The sequence below is a fragment of the Hemitrygon akajei genome, chromosome 14, assembly GCF_048418815.1.
Source record: "Hemitrygon akajei chromosome 14, sHemAka1.3, whole genome shotgun sequence".
In the NCBI taxonomy this organism is placed as follows: Eukaryota; Metazoa; Chordata; class Chondrichthyes; order Myliobatiformes; family Dasyatidae; genus Hemitrygon; species Hemitrygon akajei.
In genome coordinates, this window is record NC_133137.1 from 35,810,385 (window position 1) to 35,819,329 (window position 8,945).

An 8,945-nucleotide genomic window follows, 5' to 3' on the forward strand; every position below is an offset into this window, starting at 1 on the left:
GGGAAATAGAGTAACTGGTTTCCATGGCTATAGTTCTTAGTGATGCACTTAACTGACCCTCATCTCACTTACCTGTTCTGTTTACATAGGATGTAAAGCTCCCAGACAAACCAGCCATTGTGGATGACCTGTGGAACATTTGATCAAATAGCCTAAGAAGAGGGTTCATATTGGGCTTGTAGCTCTATCCAAGGTGAAGCACTGATGTGCAGTTGATGCATGTTGAAGGATAGACTTTGAGACCTTGTGTGGAGCCTTTCTTAGATAATCAGAACAACCATTAATTCAGTTGTTAATGAAACTTAACATTTAATGTTAACATTTAACATGTTAATGAAACTTAACATTTAATTTCCCAAAGAAGCATCTGAAAGTGTCTCTCTGGCCCTTTGTCAAAGATATATAAATATAACAAATATAGTACTGTGCATAGGTCTTAGGCACATATATATATAGCTAGGATCTTAAGACTTTTGCAATGTACTGTATATTGTTTAAGAGCATGGCTGAGAAATAAGACTACTTAGCTTTGTATTGGCTCAGTTGTATTAAATGTTATTTGGTAAATGGAAAGATATATAGTATTGTGCTTAAGTCTTACACACCCTGGCTATATATATGTGCCTATGACGTTTTGCACAGTACTGTATATAATATAAACATCTCCTCCTCCATTGATGTTGCCCTCACCCACGCCTTCTCCATTTCCCAAACATCCACACTCACCCCATCTTCCCACAGGAATAGAGCTCCATTTGTCCTTATCTACCACCCCATACGCCTCGCATCCAACACATCTTTCTCCGCAACTTTCATCATCTCCAAAAAGATCCTGCCACCAAATATATCTTTACCTCTCCCACGAGTGAATCTGCAGATGCTGGAAATAAATAAAAACACAAAATGCTGGCAGAACTCAGCAGGCCAGACAGCATCTATGGGAGGAGGTAGTGACAACGTTTTGAGCCGAAACCCTTCATCAGGAGTCAGGGTTTCGGCCTGAAACGTCGTCACTACCTCCTCCCATAGATGCTGTCTGGCCTGCTGAGTTCTGCCAGCATTTTGTGTCTTTACCTCCCCCACCCTTGTTTTCTGCAGGGATTGCTTCTTCCATGATATACTTGTCCATTCGTCCCTCCACACTAACTCTCCCACCCACCCCCCTGGTACTTATCTGTGCAAGTGGCCAAAGTGTTACCCCTGCCCATTCACCTCAATTCTGGGCCCCAAAGAGTCCTTCCAGGTGAGGCAACACTCCACCTGCAGATCTGCTGGGGTTGTGTATTGTGTCCGGTGCTCCTGATGCAGCCTCCTCTACACTGGTGAGAACCATGATAAACTGGAGACCACTTTGTCGATCACCTCTGCTCCATCTGCCAAACATTTTAATTCCCGATCCTGTTCCGATATGTTAGTCCATGGCTTCCCTTTGGACCCCAATGAGGCCACCCTCAGGGTGGAGGAGCAACACCTTATATTCAGTCTCAGTAGCCTCCTACCTGATGGCATGAATATTGATTTCTCTTTCTGGTAAAAAAAAACTCCCCCCCTTCTTCTATTCCCCACTCTGGCCCCTTACGTCCTCTCATCTGCCTATCTTCTCCTCCCTCCTCCTTCCCTTTCTCCTATGGTTGACTCTCCACTTCTGAGATTCCTTCCTCTCCACCCCTTTATCTTTCCCACCCAACTGGCTTCACCTATCACTCTCTAGCTATCCTCCTTCCCCTCCCCCACTTTTTAATTCTGGCATCTTCTTTCTTCCTTTCCAGTTCTGAAGAAGGATCTCAGCCCAAAATGTCAACTGTTTATTAATTTCCATAGATACTGCCTGATCTGCTAAGTTCGTACAACATTTTGTGTGTGTTGCTCTAAATATAACAAACTTCAGAACATCTTGATTGGCTACCTCTCTTGGCAGGATATCTTGTTAATTCCTGCAGTTCTAAGTACTTTGTTTCACAGGTGCAGGATCTCCTGTAAGGAGTCTGATGCTTAAACTGATTTTGCTTTGCTTCTACAGTGATGCATATTTTCATGTCAGAAAATATGAACCAAGAGTTTAATTATGTTCAATTTCTTAACGTGGATAGCAAACGACTGAGTAGAAAGTAGCAGAATGGAGGAAATGTTTGTGATTGGACTAATTACATACAATAATGAATCTGCACACAAAGAGGAGGTCCGGTTAGTGCAGGAACCACAACCTATCATTCAACATCAGGAAGACAAAATAAATGATAATTGATTTCAGGAAAGCAAAAGGTCCCAAACAAATCCCCCTATTCATTAATGGTGAGGTGGTGGATCCAAGGAGAACACCAAGGAGCTCTCTTAGTCCATTGACACAACCTTAATAGGAGGGAAGACACAATAGCAACTATACTGTCTGAGGTGCTTAAGGAGAGCTAATCTGCCTCAAACATTGCTGCAAACACGAGGAAATCTGCAGATGCTGGAAATTCAAACAACACACACAAAATGCTGGTGGAACACAGCAGGCCAGGCAGCATCTATAAGGAGAAGCACTGTTGACGTTTCGGGCCGAGACCCTTCGATAGTCCTGTGCTTTTGTGTGTGTTGTTCAAACATTGCTGACCAACTTCTATCGATGTGCAATAGACATACAGAATGACAGTATGGTACTCTAGCTGCAGCAAGACAAATAACAAAGCTCTCCAAGGGTGATTAGGACAGTTCCTCACATCATTGGGACTCAACGACCAGATCTGGAGGCAATCTACAATTCTCAATGCTTATGTGTGCTTGTAACATGATTAAAAGACTCATCCTGCCCAAGACACTGTCTGTCAGACTCTGCCATCTGGTCGGAGATGCAGAAACATATTAGCCAAGACAGTAAAACTAAACAACAGTTTGTTTGCAAGGGTTGTTGTGCCAGCCTGCCATTGGCCTTTGAGCATCATGGACTATCAAAGTCACTTGTTGCAAGTAAATATGGGAATTAAGCTGTACCACACGCATTATAAATATCTGCTTTGCATGGACTGGAGTAGCACAGCAACCTCATTGTCTTGAGCAATGACAATGAAGTTCTATTCTATGTTCAGGAATGTTAAGAATGTTAAAAAGAGAAACCAAGAATCTGAGAAAATGAAGCATCAATGGAACTAACTATATATAGGGGCAACATTAAGACTAGAAACACTGACAAACAGTGGGGTGGTCAAAAGAAGACACTAAGTAATGGGAGTTTTATACACATTTCAATATATACTGTATATGCAAGGTAAATAAATCATATTGATCTCACATCATGTTTTTAGGTTATTGAGGGATTCAATTTACCAAATATCTGCAGAATTGACAAGTCTGATTGAAGAAGAAGCATATCAATATGTTCCTGTCTAAGATAGATCATTATAGTGAAGTTTTAGCTGGAAAACATTACTTCCTTCCTGCAACTCCTTAATCTAGGGTAGTGATTTCTAAAAGTCCTAATTATTTTTATTACTTGACAGTGTATTAAATCTATATCTTCAATATTTTCAGACATCTATAAGGTATTTTATTTCATAGAACATGGGCATCACTGGTGAAGCCCGTAATTAGATGGCCTTGAGATGGTTCTGAAAACTGCTTTCTTGAACTACACAAACATGAGAAAATCTGCTGATACTGGAAATCCAAGCTATGGTCCTGATGAAGGGAATCAGCCCAAAGCGTCAACTGTTTACTCTTTTCCATAGATCCTGCCTGGCCTGCTGAGTTCTTCCAGCATTGTCTGTGTGTTTCTTGAACTACAGAAGTTTTTGTGAAGAGACTCTCATACAGAGCTGCTGGTTAAGATGCTGAGGCTTTGACTCAGTAGCAATGGCAGAATAGCAGTGTATTCCAGCCAAGGCAGTGCAAGAATTTCAAAGTAAATCTGAATTAATAGTGATGTCATGTCCCTATAGACCTTGTCCTCTTTGATGGTGGAGATTGAGAGTTTGGGATGTAGTTGAAGAAACTCTAGCAAGTTAATTTGGTACTCAGTAAATAATACAGTCACAGTGCATTGTCAGTGGCAAGAACCAATGCTAAGAAATGTAGCAAGTGGACTGTTTTGTGCTGGATAGCACTGAGTTTCTTGAGTATTGTTGAAGCATTGGTCTGGAAAAGTGAAGTGTTCCTCACCTGATCCTTGTGGAAGGACTCTGTGGAGAAGTGGCAGGAGAGATCCCAGATTAGAAAGTGTAAGCAAAAGGTAAAAAGAAAATCAGGAGCAAGTTGGTTAGTTGGCACCAGAGGGAAAATGCTAGAATTTATAACTAAGGAGATAGTAACAGGGTGTTTAATTATAGGATTGCACAGAATTTACATAGACTTATGAAGAGGAAATCACTTAAAAAAAAACTGTCAGATTTGTTCAACAGTGTAACTAGCACAATCAACGGGCTGGAAGGGCCTATTCCCTACTGTATCTCAATAAACAAGAATGTCTCCTGATGTGGTATATTTGGACTTTAAGGCTGTCTTCAATAAGAAAATATTAAGCAAAATTAGAGTGCATATTATTAGGAAAAAATACAAATGTGGATTGAGGATTGATTAATGGTCAAGAAAACAGCAGGGATACATAGCTCACTCTTTGCTTGGTGGCTGTAGGGATCAGAGCTGTTAAGCATTGATGTCAATATTTTGGATCAAGTGTAATACATGTAGAGTTGCTTGATACAAAAGCTGGGTGACAGAATGGTTAGTGAGAGGAATGCTGAAACACTTAAAGGAAATGAAAACTAAATATTGAAAATACTCAGCAGGTTAGGCAACATCTGTGGAATGGGAAACAGAGCTAATGTTGAACAGTTCTGCCAAAGAGCCTCCAACCTAAAACTTTGTTTATTTTTTCATGGATATGCCTGACCTACTGAATGTAACCAACATTTGTAGCTTTTTTTCCATTTAGCAGATGCAACTGAACTAAGTGAAAGATAGATGGAAAATAGGGAAGAAATATGTGGCTTCTCATTTTGAGAAAAAATTTATTTTTTAAAATAGCACGTCATAGAAAAGTGTTGATCAAAGGGATCTACACTCAGTGGCCATTTTATTAGACACACCTGCTCATTAATGCAAATATCTCATCAGCCAATCATGTATAAAAGCCCAAAGACATGGTCAGACAGAAAATCAGAATGGGGAAAAAACATGATCTCAGTGGCTTTGACTGGGGAATGATTGTCATGCCAGATAGGCATGTTTTAGTGTCTCAGAAACTGCTGATCTCATGGGATTTTCACTCTCAGGTCTCTAGAGTTCACAGAGAATGGCGTGGAGAGAAAAAATAGACATCTAAAGAATGACTTCCTGTGGGCAAACACTTTGTTAATAAGAGAGATCAGAGGAGAATGGTTCAAGTGGACAGGAAGATGACAGTAACTCAAGTAAACCACATGTTACAACAGTGGTGTGCAGAAGAGAATCTCTGAGTGCACAACACGTCGGACCTTGAAGTGGATGGGCTGTAGCAGCAGACCATGAAGATAAGCTCAGTGGCATGCCCTATCCACTAAAGAAAATGTAATGTCATTCTTTAATGAAAAATAATCTGAGAACAAGAGAGACTGAATGATCTGCTTTTATTTCTAATGTTTCTGATATTTAGAACTAGCCTTAGGCCTTGCAGGTGGCACAGGACAAATCGATGTCAAGGGGCTCCTCCAATCTCAGTTTGGAGGAGCTACACCTCATATTCCACCTAGGTAGCTTCCAAGCTGACAGTATGAACATCAATTTCTCTAACTTCGGGCAATTTCCCCCCCCTCTCTTTTTTTCCAATCCCCATTCTGGTTCCTCTCATACTTCTTTTCACCTCCTTCCAATGCCCCTTTTCCCCATAGTCCACTCCCTTCTCCTATCAGATTCCTTTTTCACCCCTTTACCCTTTTCACTTATCCCCTCCTCCAACTATCTACTTTCTCACTCACCTATCACTGTCTAGCTCCCCCCTCCCCCACCTTCTACTGGCTTCTTCTGCCTTCCTTTCGAGAGTGAAGGAAGATCTTGGCCCAAAATGACAACTTTTTATTCCTCTTCATAGATGCTGCCTGACTTGCTGAATTCCTCCAGCATTTTGTGTTACTCTGGATTTCCAGCATCCGCAGAATCTTGTGTTAAGGGGCAGACCTGGTCAACAGTTGAGTACTTCTGCGCTCTCAGCTGCCACCCCACTCAAACTGCTCATTACGAAATTAATTACAGGTCTATTCCAATTTGCAAAGAGTTCTAAATCAAGGAGGGCAATGGTTGGTGCAGATAGAAGAATGGGGCAGAAAGTCATGCAGGCAACAGTGCACTTGGAATGCCGAAAGCGGATAGGAAGGTGTCTGGTGGTGGACTGTCATTGAACATTGTAGAGATTGTGAAGGATATTCTACTGAATACAGAAACTTTTTCTTTAAAGTTCAAAGTAAATTTAGTATCAATGTCATCATATTCAACCCTGAGATTTTTTTTGAGGGCATACTCAAAGTTCAATAGCCATAATAGAATCAATGAAAGGGGTGGGGTGGGGAGACAACCAATGTGCAAAAAACAGACTGTGCAGATACAAAAAGAAAAAATTAAAATAAATAAGCAATAAATACTGAGAACATGAGATGAAGAATCCTTGAAAGCAAGGCAACTATGGAAAGGAATAAAGAGCTGACATTGTTGGAACAGTTCAGTGTTGGGGCAAGAGAAGTTGAGTGAAGTTATCCCCTTCAGTTCAAGAGCCAAGGTTGAGGGGTAATATCTGTTCCTGAGCCTGGTGGCGCGAGTCCTGAGGTTCCTGTACCTTCATCTGGAAGGCAGCAGAAATAAACGAGCATGTCCTGGGTGGTGGGGGACCCTGATGATGGATGCTGCTTTCCTGCAAAAATGCTCCATGTAGATGTGCTCAATGGTGGGGAGGGCTTTACCTCTGATGGACTGGGCCATATTAACTACTTTTTGTAGTACTTTCTGTTCAGAAGCATTGGTGTTTTCATTCCAGGCTGTGATGCAGCCAGTTAATATACTCTCCACTACACATCTGTAGAAGCCTGTCAAAGTTTTAGATGTCATGCTAAATCTTCATCAACTCCTAAGTAGAGCGGCTTCTGTGCTTTCTTCATACAGGGCTCGGGACAGGCCCTTTGAATCTGCAGTGTAGGATGAGACCAGCTACATTAAAACATTTCTAACACCTATTGTAACTATTTTATTAACTTGAACAGTGGAGAAAATGTACAGATTCTTCACAAATTATTAAAATGAATTGATGAACTAAAACTGATAATTAAAACCAGTTCAAAAGAATTTTTGAATTTTTCCCACAATTCGGGTCGTGGAACTGAAACACTTTCCCCACACACCCCCACCAAGGTCAGATGAGTAGCTTTTTTGTTAAGGACATTAAGGTTTTAGGGATAAAATGCAGTTCAGACACTATCTACTTAGAATGACTCACCAGGTTTGAGGGGCTATATGGCGCAACTAAGGAATACAATCCCAAGCTGGAGTCAACAACACAGGCTCTATTGTTCTTGACTGTGCATTGATGGTACAAGTTTTTGGACCCTTATTGTATGATTGTGATACCATTTGTGCTTGCTATCATGTGTGTGTGTGAGACTGTTGATACAGTGTTTTGTATTTTGACCTCAGAGTAATGTTGTCTCATTTGGTTGTATTCATGACTATTCATATATGGTTGAATGACAAACTTGAATTGAATTGAAATTGTAAAATTATTTAGCAAAATAAAACCAACAATTGGGGGTATATGCACCTGGAAGTTGGAAATCTAGTATCGAGTTTAAAAAATGCAATTACTGCTTCTTTCAAATAGTTTAAAGAAAGTGAGTGAAGACTGCAACACTGTAGTGTTAAGGCAATTTCTACCCCACTCCTCCCCTGAAAGCTATAGTTCTCCTGTGCTGCAAGGGTGAAGAGTGTTGTGGTCTTGATAACCTGCCCTAATACCTTTCAAATGTTTGCAGGTTATACAGTCACACATGGGTAAACACACAGCATCAAAGGTCACTAGCTATCCTTGAGTATCACTTGCTCCATTTCAAAGGAGCAAGGCAGACAATGGGGTTGTTCCCAGTCATTCATACAGTGCCAATACATACTGAACAGATTCACATAAGCTCAGCAAATATAAAGATAATTTAAACATCAATTTATCAACCTTCAGCGAAAATTATGAGCATGAAAATATTGTTCCTTGTTAATATTAAATAATCCAATCCAAAATTTGAGTACAGAGAATCAAAGAGTTAAAGCAGGTAGCTATCTAAATTTCAAACACGAGAAAATTTGCAGATGCTGGAAATCCAAAGCAACTCACACAAAACGCTGAAGAAGGGTCTCAGCCCAAAAGTTGACTGTTTACTCTTTTCCACAGATGCTCTTGACCTGCCAAGTTCCTCCAGCATTTTGTGTGTGGGGAGGAATTCAACTTGAATTCAAAATTCAACTATAAAAATTCAACTTGAATTTTTCCCTTCCAAGTGACCTTAGAAAATTTAGTTCATCAGGCAAGATCTATCAAACTCAGTTGGAGCTGGGCTCAACAACACAATATATGCTTGGATTAAGATCAAGTCAATTGATATGTCCCATAAGATTCTTCAGCAGAGATGACAATATTCAGTTTTAAATGGTTGTAGTAGAAAAGACTGAGGAAACAAAGTTTTACACTAGGTTCACGTGTGGCTAAAACAAAATTTGCTCCAGTCTTGATTAGAATAGTGAATGGAAGTTGAGTATAATAAATGCCTTTGATCCTATCTGCATTGTTCATTACCTACGTTCAGGTGGAAGGGCATTCCTTGATTTGGCATGTCTTTGCTGAAGGCCCATATTCCTACCAATCTGAAACAGACAGCTCCCAGATCAAATCATAAAAATATTCATTTTAATGATTGCAAGGCCAAAACTAGAGGAAAGAAAATGACAAGCAGATACTCAGC